We start from the raw sequence: 17,241 nt of genomic DNA, 5'->3' as shown, positions 1-17,241 counted from the left end.
AAGACAAGAAGGTGTCACCGGTGTGAGGTGGTATCTCATTATAGTTTTGACTTGCATTTCTCTAATATATATAGATGCTGAGCAACTTTTCATGTGCCTCTTGGCCATCTGTATGTCTTCTTTGGGAATATGTCTGTTCAGGTCTTCTTCCTATTTCTCAGTTGGGTTATTTGTCTTGTTGTTGAGTGGTATGAGCTGTTTGTAAATTTTGGAAGTTAAGCCCTTGGAAAGAGACATATTCTCAGCTTGTAAAAGTTATGCCTTAAAATGGCATATTATAATTTCATTCTTAAAGTACAGATGTCCTTTAAAAGATTATTCTTACATGATTACCTTCTAAAGATTCCATCTTTCTTTTTTCTGTTCTTTTACCACATATACTAGTACAATTAAGCTAATACCAATTATAATGTTTCTTCAAACTCAAGCTAAAGAACCTCAAGGGGATGGTGAGGGATCCCAGAGGAATTTGTAGTGTCTCAACAAGGCCAACTCCAGGGGCATGAATGACTCCCTACATCAACAGCAAGACCTGGCTCTTGGGAACTCTGGGGCCCGTCTATCAATTTCCATTCTCCTCCAAAGCCTCCAAGGTCTTCCAAAATGTAAGAAATAAATAAATGTTTACTAATAAATTTAGGACCCCAGTAATGGGTGAGCTCAGTAGGAGTAATTCAGATAGATTGAAGGATTCTACAAAAGAAACAAATGAGTTTGGTTTAGTTATCCTTGTCTGTTGACTATTTCCTCTTTATTCATTCCAGTGACAAGAGGTTTTAAAATGTCAGTTGATAAGATTATCCTGACACCCCTTTGCAGAGTTACAAAATGGCAGTTCCTAAAATTTGGACCCATTAACCATTTAGACAATTCATCACATTTCCAATGACTGCATCAAACTTCCAATTCCTTTATAAATGCTCTGTCTATGTCTGTCTTCCTCTGTCCCACAGCCATCTTTCCAACAGATAGCAATCCTGGTCTTCCCCACCAACCAGGCTCCCTTCCCACCTCTGGCACATATCTTTCTTCCTAATGATAATGCTCCTTCTGTCAGGAGCCAAATACATGCAGTGGTCAAGTGGAAACAGGCATAGCTTCCTTTCTCATTCTTGCTTTGGGGAAGAAGGAAAGTAGTTTAAATAAATGATATGCGTGCTTAAAAAGAAATGAATAGTGGAGGGACAGTCTGTTTCTCTCACTGGAGCTGCTAGTAGTTTTAAAATATTCTGTCACCTGTATCAGCTCTGTGAAATAATCATCCCGCTTGTCTGACCTAATGACCTACTGAGGACCTAATTAGTCCTCACTACTGGGCTAATAATGCCTAATGTTTCCTTGTGCTGAAAGCTTACTTCAGTTCAGTTCAGTTCAGTTCAGTTGCTCAGTTGTGTCCGACTGTTTGTGACACCATGGACTGCAGTACACCAGGCCTCCCTGTCCATCACCAATTCACAGAGTTTACTCAAACTCATGTCCGTTGAGTCAGTGATGCCATCCAACCATCTCATCCTCTGTTGTCCCCTTCTCCTCCCACTTTCAATCTTTCCCAGCATCAGGGTCTTTTCAAATGAGTCAGTTCTTCACATCAGGTGGCCAAAGTATTGGAGTTTTAGCTTCAGCATCAGTCCTTCCAATGAATATTCAGGGCTGATTTCCTTTAGGATGGACTGGTTGGATCTCCTTGATGTCCAAGGGACTCTCAAGAGTCTCCTCCAACATCACAGTTCAAAAGCATCAACTCTTTGGCACTCAGCTTTCTTTCTAGTCCAACTCTCACATCCATACATGACTACTGGAAAAACCATAGCCTTGACTAGATGGACCTTTGTTGGCAAAGTAGTGTCTCTGCTTTTTAATAAGCTATCTAGGTTGGTCATAACTTTTCTTCCAAGGAGCAAGCGTCTTTTAATTTCATGGCTGCAGTCACCATCTGCAATGATTTTGGAGCCCCCCAAAATAAAGTCTGTCACTGTTTCCACAGTTTCCCCATCTATTTGCCATGAAGTGATGGGACCAAAAGCTATGATTTTAGTTTTCTGAATGTTGAGTTTTAAGCCAATGTTTTCACTATCCTCTTTCACTTTCATCAAGAGGCTCTTTAGTTCTTCACTTTCTGCCATAAGGGTGGTGTCATCTACATATCTGAGGTTATTGGTATTTCTCCCAGCAATCTTGATTCCAGCTTGTGCTTCCTGACTAGACACCAAGAACTGCACCAAGCATTTTACAAGCTTATTCTTACTTAACCAGCACAACCCCTTGGGATAGGTACTGCTATTATCCTCACTTTATAGGCAAGGAAACTAAGGTTTGAAGAGGAAAAGTGACTTATCCCAGAGGGAAACAGTTCATAACTTGCAGTGCTGGGGTTTAAAGCAGTGTCAGCCTAGTTTCAGAGCTCGTATGCTGGTGTCTAACTTGGTTTCTTCTTAGATGGGCGTCACACCAGTCTCATGAAGCCTCTTGCAAAACCTGGAGGCTGTTAGTGATCTTGCCTCCTAGTAACAGTAATTCCTAACCACCATTAACTGCTTCAACTGCTCCCCAGGACTTACCTCTGTCAAACTCCACTGTGCAAAGTACAACACTGTTTCCCTTCCTCTCCCAGAAAGACTCCCTCAGGAACCTGTGTTCTGTCTTTCCCTTATCATTCAAGTTCTGTGTTTCTGCCAGATGCCCACTTCCTTTCACACAAGCTGCTTCCAAGCTACATGTAATCAGCATGAGAAAATTTGACTCTTGGGAAAGGTTCTAGATTCACCTTACATTGAAAGTGTTGAAATCTTTTCTAGGCAGCACTCTCTCATTCTATTTGCAATGGGCCTTTTTGTATAGCTGTCCTTCTACACTTCATTTTACCTGTTTCTCTAAATCAAAATATCTTCTTTCCCTTGAGCCTTTTAAGGCACACTATGACCCACTGATATCTATATGACAGTTTCAGCACAAAAGAAAGTAAATGGACATTTGAGAGCATCAGATATTTATCAGGCATCTATGAAAGACATCAAGGAATTCTACAGGAATCAAGATAAAACATGACTATTATTAAATGCATACCATATTTTCAAGGAATTTAAAAGATGATACTATAACAATGAATTTATTCTTCCAAATTCCATGGAAGTTCTAAACTTGGACATCACAAAGAAATGTCATATTCTCTTGCCAGAAGCCACTTGGCACTGAGGGGTTAATAGGGCTCCAGCTTAAATTACTAACAAGTACTAAGGGCTTCTCTGAAGTCTGGTTCCAAGGTGCCCACTTGGAGGATGAAACTCAGGTTCATGTGCAGTTTCCAAAAACCCCTTTCCACCTTTCTCTCTGACACCCCCCCAATTCAAACAGACTGCATTCTCAATCCTTCGCTTATTTGAAAACAACTTTCACACCTACAAAATCAGAGAGCTGTAATTACAAAGTTTCAGAAATGTTTTCTGAAAGTGTCCCTAAATAAGAAGCTGTTTCGCCATCCATTTAAGTGTCATAATAGTCTCTGCGTCAAGGACACAGACCAGTTCCATGTGCATGTAAGTCCAGGTGTGTACACACAGCCCAAGGAATCTCCATTCATTTTAAGAGGAAGGGTCAGGTTTCACACTGAGACTTAGCTGTCTCCTGGGTTGAATTTGTCTGCTTCTCAATCCCCGAAGCCCAAGTTCTATGTTGCACAGAAATCTGGCTCCATTGTGCCTAGGTGGCCTGGTAGAAAGGGTTTTTTGGTTTTGTTTTTTTTTCCTTTTTTGGGTACCTTTTCTGCTAAGAAACGGCAATGTGCTTTGCCTGCCTAACCCAGCCGCAGCCTGTCGTTCCTTAGACAAAAAGCGATGGCCCGCTGCTCCCCGCAGCGGCCGCGGCCGCGACTCAGGGAGGCCGAGCCACCCGAGACCCACGGCGTTACGCTTTTGTTGGGCCAGCTACAGATGGTGCCCTAGCACCGGGCTGAGTCGGGGTGATGTGGTGGGGCAGGAGGACCGGAGGGGGAGGCCAGGAAGGGGGTCGGGCGGGAGGGGAGGAGACCGTGGAGCAGCCAATGGGAGTGCAGCCCATCAGCTGACCGCTTTTGCTTACACCAGGTGCACGCCGGCTGCGGGGAGCACAAAGCGGGGCGCACCGAGGGCGCCGGCAGCTAGCCGGTGAGCCAAGCGAGGCCCGTGCGCCCGCGCCTGCAGCGCCCTCCGGGCGGGGAGAGGGGCCGCCGGCGTCTGTGCCGGCAGCAGCATCCGCGCGGTGGCCTCTCTAGGCGTCCCGGACGCCCTCCTTTGGACCTGGACACTCGCTGCCCCGCTGTCAGCATCCCGCGTCTACCCTTTATCCCAATCCTGCCTGCCTCTGCCCGGCCCCCGAGAGCCGGATTGAGCCCAGGCCCGCGCAGCAGCTGTTGCTCGTGTTACTGCCTCGCTTCGCGTCTTGGTGCTCTGCCGCGAGCCCCCTAAGGAGCCAGTGCCTGTGGGTTTGGAGGGAGGTGCCGCTCAGCCGGTCTTCCTCCTTCTCCTCTTCCTCCTGCTGCCGCCTCCGGTGCCTGGTCCGTGCGCACCCCGACACCCCTGCCAGCCGGGCCTCGGGGTAAGTGCGCTCGCTCAGCCGGGCAGTGGCGGGAGACGTGGGCGGCAGCGAGGGGAAGTCAAGGCAAACTTGGTGGCTTGGAGGGCCCGAGAAAGGTCTGGGGAACCTTGGGACAAGATCGCGGGCCTAAGAGGTACGAGGGGGCGCGGCTCATGAAGCAGGGGAAAATGACGGATCCAGGGGAGCGGGAATCTAGGGAACCACTGGGGTCGGGGAGAACGGTAATTCGGAAGGAAGGCCGAACAGAAATGAGCAAAAGGCAGTGACAGGAGGCGAACCCGCTAGATTCCCGGGACCGACGGCGGGGAGGGTGATGCCCATGGATCCGGAAGAAGGAGGGTTGCTGGAATTTGAACTGAGGAATGCAGCCGGGAGTCGGAAAGGGCCCAGGGAGTTGGAAAGAGGGCTAAGAAACGGGGAAAGAAGATGGCAAGCTGTGGAAAGAGAAGAGAGAGAGGATGTCTTGGCGGTGGCCTTTTCGGCAAAAGGGTAAGGGGCGTAATTCACAAAGCACTTGAGTGTACTGAAGTGAAAGCATTCGAAAGAATCAACTCAGCTGTCGCGCGGTCTAAGTGGGGATAGACCTCACTCTGCGTCGCGTTTTGAGTGCAGAAAGGGTGGCAGCCTCAGGAGGTTTGCCAGGGATGCAGAAATGTCTGGGAAACTCGGTCCGCTCCAGGCATGGAGCCGGTGCTGGTTCCCGGCTAGGCTGGGATGGATAACGGGGAAAGTTTGCCAGCGGGTGTCTTTTGTGCTGCGTGGAGAGGGGTGTGGGCAGCCGCCGACTCGGCACTTCCCAGGGCCAGGCAGTGACTGCCTCCACCGAGGGGAGCCCCTGTCTGGTAGGCCCAGGTAGGGTGGAAAGATCGAGTAGCTAGAGGGGCTCGGCGCCCCCGGGACTGATGGGAAAACCCGTCCCAGGACGGTTGTGAGGAAGCCGGCGTGGATAGTGGCACTGGGAGGTTGGGCGGTAGTACCGCCTTCGGGAGAGAGAGGGGGACCTTGCCTGCTGAGTTCACCCCTGTAGCCGTAGCGCCTGGAACTGAATGAATGAATTACCGGGGTGTGAAGGTTTTGAGACATTCAGTCAACTCTCGAATCCCCCAGGCCAAGAGTTGAGGAAAATAGACCCTTCTTTAAATCGCACACCACTATTAATATCTTCATTCCCAGACGCAGATAATAAAGAAAATGGAATTCATTGAGGGGACAGGTATTGCTGACTTGAGAGCTTTTTGCCTGTAGGATATTTGGGAAACACAGTATATTGTTTTGTTTTGCAATTTGCTCTGCCACCATGGCCTCAAAAGCATTAACACTACTCGAATATGCCGATTATTTTTGAAAGCCAGGACTAGAGGACTGGAAAGTTCAGGAAGGTACTTTGATCAGTGTAAGTCTACAGTTAAAAAGTGGTGTTGTTGGCTCTGGGGCCATGTGTGTCCCTAAGTCTCTGATTTGCATGCAAATGTGAGCAAATCCTGGCAGATGTCTGGCCTCATCCATTCACATGAAGGAATTTGAAAAGACAAGGAGTCTTTAGTTAACAATAGACCTTAAGAAAATGGAATAAAGGCTCAGTGAGTTTTTCTCTTTGGGAATTCCAAGGCTTGCTGACACCTTTATTCAAGAGCCAAAATCTCTGAGTGTGGCTGTACTGAAAGCTCCAAGCACTGCTTGATCTTTACCTGGCTGTGTGTTTTTTGTGCAATATTCAAGCTGGATGTTCTGAGCTAGTGAGGAAAAGTGTTAAATGAAGCAGAAGGTAACTTAATTCCACTTCTGGTAGTTCGAAGTAATTTCTGAATTGACCCCTCAACTTTTATTTAGAGTTTCTTCTCTTTTTCTTTTAGTAACCCCACCTCCTGCTCGCATAGGCTCTCCATCCTCAGGGATATACAATATAGTTGAAGACAGTTGCAGATGACTGACAGGAAGATCTCACTAGAAGATCTTCGTAGTCCACTCAAAATCAATTCAGTAACAGGCACCAAACTTGTAGAAGTGCAGGTGATGAAAGTGCAGGTGTGAAAACATCACACTCCTAGTCACCTGAGGGGCTTTAGGGCCACAGGACAGAATAGTGAATAGGGAGGCAGTCATGCAATGGACCCCCAAACAGAAATGGCAGCCTTGTCTAAGAGTAGCTAACAGACCACTGTACTGCTCACCTCCTGGCATTGATCAACTGCTGAACAAAAGGCAGGCAGTGTGGTCTGCGTGTGAGTCCCAGGGATCATACCTACTGACAAACCAACCAGTGGCCTCGTCTTTTGTCAGTTTCAATCACTGTTAAGGGGAAGAAGAACCTATTCACTGAACAGCATTTGCCCCTCTATTCTATATATTCACTGAAAAGGACATTAAAATACAAGTTAAAAAAAGAGAGAGAGAGAGAGAGACAATATTGTTTTGAAGTTCAGTGGGGTGGGAGGGGTTTAGGGGATGGGTAGCAGATGTTAGTTTGCTATTTTACCTGTTTTCTTAAGTTATTTTTGCTGGTTCAGTGACTTTTTTTTTAACACATGACGCAGTACTTTCCTAGAAGGGGAAAATTGAACTGAGTCAAATTTAAGTGAGAAAAGGTTATAGCCAAGATTACATTTTTCTGTCTTAGAGCTATCTAGAAGTCAGAAAGTTACAAATCATTATAATAAACTCTTATGTGACTTAAACCTGGGATTCTGTCTTTACTATGGACTTGAAGGGTACCTATAAAATGCAGTTGGCATTTCTAAAGTAGGCAATAAGCCATTTTATTTTAAAGTTATCATCTAGATATTTTTGAAACAAATGTGGTTACTTTAAAATGACCAAAGTCTCACCTTTTGTGAGAATTTCTTTGGCTGTTATCCTGGCTGTGTGAGATCTTTGTTCCACAAGTCTAATGAAAGGGAAAATTAGGGCTTATTCCTTGGTAAATAAAAGTAATAAAGTACCTATTATTAGAAAGTATCACTCTGCTAAATAAAATCTTAGACCAGATCCAACTGCATACTCTGGTTCTGAACAGCAACATAGGTAGTTTTGCCCAGTGTCTGTAATTCCCAAAAAGCCGGGGGAAACATAACCACTGATTTCTCTCTGGTTTGAACCTGTTAAAGCTAGCTTTTTGACCTGAACTGTTAGAACAATTATCACATTTTCTAAAGCAGTTATACTCATGAGAATGAACCCAGTAGGTACTAAAGAAAATCTGCCTTTACAGAATTATACTGCTACTTCCCAAGCCAGTTGGGTGTGATTTTAAATAATCAGAATGGTAGACCTTTTTATACCACCATAAACAAACCATAAACCATGAGTAAAATGTGGTAAATTATAGGACCTGGATGTCATTTTTTACTAGACTTTCATAATACTTTCTTATAATTTTAAGCTACAAAATAATAGTTTTTTGAATGATTCACTTGAGCACTAATGTAAGGTTGCTCAAATATTGTATTTAACTTTTCAAAATTATTATCCTGAACATCTATTTTGGGTTAAGGCAATCTGGAGATAAAGCAAATTCTATTTCAGAATCATAATCATATTTTGGTTTCTGGGAACAATGGAAGTATCTTTAACTCATGAATAGTGTTTTGATTAATATTTTATTCAGGATGAAATTATAATTATATAGATAAAGTCAGAAAAACATGTATTCTTTCTTGTTTTGGCTCAAAGTGCAGAACAGAGACAAAAGTTAAACCCTGTATGTAAAATTCAGTACTTTAGTGACCAAGGGAATCATTCGTTCTATAAGTCTTAAATAAAATTTGCTTTTTAAATTTTCTTGTTTTATCATAGTACTGTTTGCCTACTTGCTTCTCTTGTAGCTCAGCTGGTAAAGAATATGCTTGCAACGCAGGAGACCCTGGTTCGATTCCTGGGTCAGGAAGATCTGCTGGAGAAGGGATAAGCTACCCACTCCAGCATTCTTAGGCTTCCCTGGTGGCTCAGCTGGTAAAGAATCTGCCCACAATGCAGGAGACCTGGGTTCGATCCCTGGCTTGGGAAGATGCCCTGGAAAAGGAAACGGCTACCCACTCCAGTAATCTCACCTAGAGAGTTCCACAGACTGTATAGTCCATGCGGTCACAAAGAGTCAGACACTACTGAGTTTCTTTCACTCACATTTCCTACTTTATGGATCCATCACTGGATGTAGTATCCAAGTCTCAGAACAGACAAATGTATAATAAATTGTTTACTGGCATTACAATTATAATAGTATGATACCATCATATAGTATATATTTTCAGACTTTATGTACACCCTTGGGCTCCCTGGTGGCTCAGTGGTAAAGAACCCGCCTGCTAATGCAGGAGATGTGGGTTTGATCCCTGAGTCTAGAAGATCCCCTGGAGTAGGAAATGGCAAGCCCTGCCTGGGAAATCCCATGGACAGGGGAACCTGGTGGGCTATAGTCCAGGCTACAGTCCATGGGGTTGTAAAAGAGTCAGACATGACTTAGTGACTAAACAATGCCATGTCAACAGAAGTGCTAAACATTTTATTCAATAAATAAAATTTATTCCATTTTATGTTCAGAGTTTTTTTTAAAGAAACAATATGCAGGCTTATATATTATTATTTTTTTACTTTTTGAATATTTTCCAAAGGTCTAACAAAAGTAGAATATTATTAGCAGTTTTATCAGTTATCTGGTTGGTAACTCAGCTATCTAATCATAGCCAGGTGATCTTAGATCAGTTTCTTTACCCCACAAACCCTCCATTTCCTCATCTGTATCTGAGAAGGTTAGGTGGATAGGGCTGGAAGGACTGACTACCATAATAAGTAAGATTGCTAAAAGGTTTGTGGGAGTTGTGCCCTCAATACCACAGCTAACATAAACATTTAACTTGGATGGAAGCTTTACACTTAATACACTGAAAATCATCCTGAGATGCAAAGAAACTAGCCTTAAACTTGCACTGATACATTACTGGAGGTCTGTCAACTTTGACTTGGGGGTACCGTCCAAAAATACTGCTGCCTTGATTTATGACATTTAGTTTCAAAAACTGAGGCGTGAAAACTGCTTTTACAGTGGCTTATTGCCTTCCATTTACACTCTTCATAGCTTAGGGGTTGAAATGTTATTTGAAAGCTCTGATTAATATAAATGACTGGTAATTTTCTGACCCAGGCCATCCTCGCTCACATCTATTATACCACTGGCAAACATGTGGACTCCACAGCTGCCCCCTCATTTGTGTATGAAACAGACACATTGGTGGCATTTTTTGGTCACCATAGTTACACTAATGAGATACATGTGACATGACGTTCTTCTACATGAAAGATTTTTGTGGCAAATAGTATGTAGACCGGGGGGTAAAGGGGGGTAAAGGGGGGTAAAGGGCAACTGTGTAAAGTTTGAGGAATATATAGATTAATCTGTTGTCCATTTCTGGCGCCATCATTTCATTCATGGGAGGACAGTCATTCTACAGTGAGATCCAGGAAGAGGCAACTGCAAGCCTTTGACTAACAAAGATTTCTAAGGGAGGCATTTCCAACAATGCTTAACCTCTACTGAAGGATGTCTGTTAAGTATTCATTTCAAAATATTTGCTACTCCTATTTATGACTGCCCTTTGAGATAATGTATTAGCATAGTCATTTTTGATTCATATAGGGAAAAATGGACAGCATGAGTATTAGCATCCATCTCAGGAAGGCCCAGGAGACCAAAAAAAAAAAAAAAAAAAGTCAGCGTGCAGTATTAAGTAGGAAGCACAAAGAGAGAATCTTCATTTAGGAAAACTAAGAAAGCTTTACAAAGAAAGAAAGCTTGCTTAATTGGTTTCATGCCTATAATTTTCCCCTCTAGAAAAAAAATGTTAGCATGGCAATAAAGAATATCATTAACCTGCATTGTTATTTCACAATAGTAATAAGTCTTAATTTGCATCCATAATAATCACTGTAATCAAGTACTGGACAGGGAGTCAGGAAGGCACAGGCTCATTTCCCAGCTCTGACACTAATGACTGAATGTGTGACCTTCTGGATGTCCTGCATCCCTCCTGGTGCTTATTGTCCCTAGCCAAGTTGTGTTTTAAAGGATCCAAGCACACTAGTAGATGTTTCTAGTACTTCCACTGCAAAGTATGTGATTTCTGCCGTGTATGTCATGATGAAACAGAGAGCTTAAGGTCTGGGGGACACAGGAAGGTGATCTTCCTGGTTCCTAATCCCACAGTTTAACAGATTGTTTTGTTCTTTAAAAATCACCCCCACCCCTCCCACCATAGGACAATTTCCCAGCACCTCACTTGGATTCTTTTGAGGGAAAGAATTTTACTTGGGATACAGGGAGCTGCTTAGGATTATAGAACACTTGTTCACCCAGTAAATATATACTGAGCACCAGACGTGTGCCAGGAACTAAAACTAAAAGAAATTAGCTTGATTTTTCTGCAGCTTGTACACTAAACCATCATAAGCATTTTGTTGCCATCAGTCACGTAATCTTCAAGGATTTATTGAATGCCCAGTATGAAAAGACACTTGGCTAGATCTAGCATGGAAGTTATCACCCGGGGGTGACTTTGCCCCTTCACCCCCAACGGACATCTGAAGACACCTTTGTCAGGTATTGTCACAACTGAGGATGGGGGCTGCTACTGGCTAGAAGTCAGGGGTGATGCTAAATATCCTGAAATGAACAGACAGGCTCTCCATAGCAGAACACATTGTATCTGTTCCACATGTCAGTCAGGATGAGGTTGAGGAATCCTGCTCTCGTGAGTTTAAGTCTGGTACAGGTGACAGAAAGGAGACTGGCAAGTGCAACAAAGCATTCTGTGATAGTAAAAGTGTGACTGCAGAATCTGTACAGAAGTAGAAGCCTTCATCCAAATTTTGACTGCCAGCAAACGCTTTAAGAAACATTCTGATTCATTCCCTGAACAGGCTATCACCTGGAATACCAATACTCAGCAGGAGACAATTTTAGACCTAACCTTACTGAACATAAATGAGTTGGAGGGTTGGTTGAAAGAGGGTACAAGCCTTAAATTTTCAAGAAGTCTACAGTGGGGACAGAGCTGTTAATTCCTTGTAGAACTCAGAATTCAGAATGTCTTGAGTCATCAGGAGAGGAGGCTGGAAACAGAATGAGTGTCAGTGACAAGAAACATAGGGCTGTACAAGCTGCTTAAAGAGCTTAAAGAGGAGATGTGGCTGACAAAGCGAATAATTCAGCAGAGTCCTTAAATATCTATCTCATTTGACCAGCATTCTGAGACACCAGATATTATCATTCCTTCTCCATTTCTTTTTTTTAATTAATGAACCAGAGCCATGGAAAGACTCAGTGTGACCTTGGACAAGTCACTTAATATTTCTCTAAGGTTTATCTATAAAAGAAGTAGGGTTGCAAGGCTCTTCTTCGTAACACATTCAGTTTGTCTAACATTACACATCTAAGGAAACAGCAGAGCTGGGTGAGACCTCCCTCCTGGCCTCTTTCAGACCCAGTGCCTTTCCCATTCACACTGAAGCTGCTTCCTGGACCATGAAGTCGGAACAGGTAATAGACAGTGACTCAGCATTCTAGCTCTTGGGTTACCAAAGAGAGCAAGGATCTGGGATGCTTTAATTATAATGTATCATGCAGAGAAACTTAAGCTGGGTTTCCCAGACACCTAAGGACTAATATTTCTTTTTCTAATATTTTATTTCAAGCTGACCTTAAAAGCTTAAAAATATACCATGACAAGCTCGGAAGAAAGGTTTATAGAAGAGTGATGCCAGGGTAAGAAAACGACATAACCCAGAATATGTGGACACAATTGAGATTGTTCTCCCTAGGAAAGAGACGCAGCAGTAGTGTGGCTTTCTGCCTTTGCTTTTGCTTTTTTTCTTTGGCAGGATTATTTTAACTTTTCTCTCTGAGAATAATGACCAGTGTATACATACATACACTTGCACACCCACATATAACAGGTATGACATATTAGATTTCATACCAAGAAGTTTCTGTGTTTGCTTTTAATAAAAGCAAAAAGAATGCGAAAGTGTTAGTTGCTCAGTTGGTCTACTGTTTGTGACCCCATGGACCGGAGCCCACCAGGAGAGCTGCATGGAGAATTCTCCAAGCAAGAATACTGGAGTGGGTAGCCATTCCCTTCTTCAGGGGATCTTCCCAACCCAGGGATCAAACCCAGGTGCCCTACATTGCAGGCAGATTCTTTACAGTCTGAGCCACCAAAAGACTGGCACATTAAAAATGAGTTTTGGGGAGAGCCTTCTGTCAAGGTTTTAAATATATAACTACTTCTCACTTCTCTGGAATGGTGTAATGTTTTCTTGTGAGAAGGAAGACTGAGGAACTGCCTGACTGTTCAGGGTTTTCTCATCTTTGTAATTCTGTGATTTCCAAGATCATGAGTGAGAGTTATGTAGGCCTTCAGCCATGACCTGAGAGTTTCTAAGACACTAATGGAATTTATATTAACTTATCCAACCATGATAGAACCGCTGGAGTGGCAATTAACTGGATTTCTCCGCTTGTTCTTCCAGCTGATTATGGTTCTTTGCAGAGAGAACTTCACATCAGGTTTAAATTCCCAAAGGACCAGTTAGCTTTGCTGTGTCCTACAGGGATAGTCTATCTCTGGAATCCCAGCCAACTTCTGCACATACTCACAAACCCATCATTTCTCACCTGGGAGACCGGGTGGAAACCTTGGGTCCCTTCAAAGCCATCTGAAGGAAAAACAGAAAGTACTTGGGCAAATGCTGGTGGGACAGTGTTCTCTTCATGCATTGAAAGATAACACTGTCCAAATAAACCCTACTGAAGAAGTTTCCAAATGATTTCACCCTCAAGATAGAGCAATGGAATTAGAGATTCACTCCATGTAAGTGAGATTCTTTAGTTTTTAGGAAGAAAATATTACATACGACTCCCAAGTTATATCCCCAGGGCCTACCATGTTACCTAATATAAAATGTAGAAGCAGTAGGAGAAACATGTCCAGCATTCTTGTGCCTTCCCGGTGTGCCCAGAACCATCCCACATACCTTACCTGCATTCATTCATTTAACCCTTGCAATTACTCTATAATGTAGATGCCTCCTTTACAACGCAGGAAACTAGGGGCAAAGCAATTAAGTAACTTGCCCAAGGCCACAAACTAGTGTGTACTCAATAGACACGTCAAATGAATGAATAGAATATATATGTTTTAGAGGGGAGAGTCCTTTATTTGAACTCTCAGTTTTATAGCAGTCCTGCTTTCTAAGCAGGCACTTTCAAGAACTGGCTCTGGATGACAAATGAAGTCTTAGAGCTGGTAAATGGCAGGGCAGGGATGTGAACTTGGGTCCAACTTTGAAACTGCACTTTAAAAGTCCTTGGCAGTGTTTCTTTCTCTTTAACTGCAGCTGAAAAACAAAAGGATTGGACTAGACTAGCTTTCATAGCCCATCTGGCTCTAAAAAGTCTATAATTCCATTATTAAGGGTTTATATAAAATAAAATGATGTATTTATTTATTACTTTAAATTTTAAAATATGATGTTTTTATTTAACCAATCATCATTGAATTATCCTTTAAAATTATATTGTAATTATTAACAGCATGTTTCTAAATTGTATTTAAATAATTTTAAGTGGATGAAAATGCATACTTAAAGATTGTATTCTCCTAACCATTACCATCACATGGCATATTGAGTTACTTCATCTGTTTAAATTTAGAAGGTTTCTAAAAGTTGAAAAACATCTTTATGGTACACATAAAAAAGAAGTAAAATGATTTGTTGTGAAAAAAAGTTATTTGATATTTGCAGAGATAAGTAGATTGCTTAATATTATGAAAAGTATTGAGTTTGCTATCCATATTAGAAACTACATGAGATTTGCTTCTTTTTTTTTTTTTTTTCCTCCCATGGAAGGCTAGGTGTTTATTTTTGCTGCTTCTCAGACAAGCTCCTCAAGGTAAAAACAAAATGCACAGTTTCAATAGCACAGATTTTGCTTCTAAAGACTGCTGTGCTTTAAGAGATCCTTCTGGTATGCAAGTGATGCATCAAAAACAATGTGAGTCCCTGTCATAGTGTTACAGGATGTACAACCCAAGGCAGGGCAAAGAGAGTGGATAACCAGGCAGGTCTTAGAGTTGGGAAGAATTGGTTCCAAAACTGAATCCTGGCTCTATAACCTGGAGTGAAGTCAGTGAACCTCAGTATCCTCTTCAGTAAAATGGGGATAATAATAGGCCTGCCTTACAGAATCACTGGACTCATTCAATGAGATCATGCATCTAAAGCCTTTTGCACAGTTCTTGGACCAACATAAGTACATAGTAAATAGCAGCAGTGGGTCATAGTGGTATTATTATATAGAAGCCCGGCATTCTGACTGCTATAGTGTCTGGATGCTCTTTTGTAGTCAAGTGGAGGTATTTTAAGAGACAAGAAGATTCAGACTAGATGTTTGAGAATTTGATTGTACACACAATTGTCACCTTTTGTGGTGGACCCCAAGAGAGCTTATATTTGTCCAGACATGCAAGAAATCTTGAATCAGTGGATGTACAATACTTTGAAAGAACTGGCAAACAGACGAACACATTAGAGCCTTTTTTTTGTTTCTAGATTGTGCTTTGTATCCATTCTGCCTTTTCTTTCTTTGAAAATATTATAATACCCCTAAGCTGTGATTCCTAGAATTAGATTTTCTAACCAGAGAGAAAAGGTACAGTTCAGATCTATCATTCCCCCAAAGAGGAGCTGAATTCAAAACTTTCTTATAATTTGTTGACTCAAAAGCTTCAACTCTAACTCTGTAGGATCCACTGTTAAGATAATAAATCATGCTGCTACCATTATTATTGTTGATTTTTTGAATCACCCTCTTTGTCCTATTTACCTTCTTGCTTCTTGACTAAACTGCAAAACTCCTGGTTGGGACCAGATTAAAATCCAATGCAGTGTAACCAAAAGTCCTCCTGGGAGCGGATCAGTCACAAAGCAAGAGGAAGTATCAGTCTAGCCAAATCAGGTGACTCTTAAGGAGACCCTTGGTAGACTGACATAGGAAAAAGCTGCTATGATTTAAGCTGCTCTACCTTGTTTCAGCTAGCAGATTCTACTTTACACATGAAGGGAAGGATTGGAATACTATTAACTGCCTCATTTTCTTTGAATTCTATGAGGGCTGGAAATAATAATTACACGCAGAGAAATTTTATTGTCTGTCTCATCCTTCTAATCAGAGCTTCCCAACTGGTAGGTGGGTATATTGACAGGTAAATGGAGATGCTGCTACTCTTAGCCGTTGGGGATAGACAGCCAGTGCCACCCAGTTAGTCATCTCTGGTCACTCTTGCCAACAAATAGCTTTTTCTAAGTATGCTGAGAGGAGGGTACAGCAACTCTGGAACATAGGTGTTCTCCCTGTTTAAAGATAAGGAAAAAACCTGACCCACAGACTGTGTCCAGTGTCTCACAGGCAGTTAGTGTTTTTCCTCCAGGCTGAGCTAGTCACATTGTCTTTGCTTTTCCCGCATTTCCTTGTCCTCTCTTCAAGCGTAGATTAGCTTAATTTAAGATTATTTATTTATATCACTGGGATACCACCCCCTCCATCCAACAGCTCCTTGAGGGAAAGACTATGACTTCCTCAGCCTTTTGTCCCTGGCACCCAGAAGAGTACATTTGGAAACACACAAATATTCAGCAAATGAAAGAGGAAAGGGATTTCCATATTATATGTCCATTTCATTTTGCCATGCTGTTTCTTTCAAACAATTAAAAAAAAATTATTTCCTAAGGTTTGGTAGAAATTAGTAGCTCTTAAACCTGTATTATACTCACACATGTTAGTACATTACTATTGTAGACAGGGTGTTATAGAAAGCTGAACTCATTTGGGGATGCTTTTATGTTATTAATACCAAGAAAGTACTATTAATCAAAAAGTATTCATTAAATGCATGTAGAATATCAAGTGTTATTAGCAGGGTGATGTGGGGGGATGAAAAATAATGTACAAGGTGCTATTTCCATCCCAAATAAGCTTTGAGACTCACTGAAGAGATAGAATGAATAGAAATAAGACAAAATAATAAAGTGATCATCTGTGGAAATTCCATACAACAGAAAAAGGGGCTTGGATGAGATGAGTCTACGTTTGACTTTCAACTCTCTCCCATACTAGCTGAGTGATCTTGGTTAAAAGACTGAATTTATTTGCTCCCCACCCCTGCCCCAAGTTCTCTCATCTGTGGAATAGAGGAATGATGTGATCTCACAGGGTTGCTATGAGGATACATGGGCAAGCTCTTGCTGTAATGCTTAGAACATGACAGTCATTTACTTCAGTCACTTGACAGACACTAACAGCATCACCTCTGTCTCGGAGCAGATCTTTGTATGTGGACTGAGGAGCCTTGTGGGCTATAATCCATAGGGTCACAAAAGAGTTGGACGCAACTGAGCAACTAAACGACAACACTATGGCCCACTCTCACATGCATTGTATCTGGGGATATAGTGGTGAGCAGAACAAATGAAATGCGGTCCCTTCCCATGTGGGGCTCGCCTTCTTATAGGGGAAAAAGCGTTAATCCAGTTATCACACAGGGAAATGTAGAAGTATATCTCTGTCAAGTCCAGTGAAAGAGAAGTTTAAGAGGCCAGAATAGAACATGCCATGGAGGCTTC

At 42.3% G+C, this 17,241-nt stretch overlaps 1 protein-coding gene across 1 annotated transcript in view; it reads left to right on the top strand.

The window, feature by feature from the left end:
• The window catches only part of LRRN1 (leucine rich repeat neuronal 1), a 49,126-nt gene continuing 35,884 nt past the window's right edge, over positions 4,000-17,241 (top strand). Inside the window, 1 exon segment of the mRNA XM_018038414.1 lies at positions 4,000-4,569. The gene's annotated coding sequence lies outside the window, so the exon portion shown is untranslated.

The sequence above is a fragment of the Capra hircus genome, chromosome 22 (genome assembly GCF_001704415.2).
Source record: "Capra hircus breed San Clemente chromosome 22, ASM170441v1, whole genome shotgun sequence".
Classification (NCBI taxonomy): Eukaryota; Metazoa; Chordata; class Mammalia; order Artiodactyla; family Bovidae; genus Capra; species Capra hircus.
The sequence above is the reverse complement of the archived record's forward strand: the minus strand, read 5'-3'. Positions and strand labels throughout refer to the sequence as shown.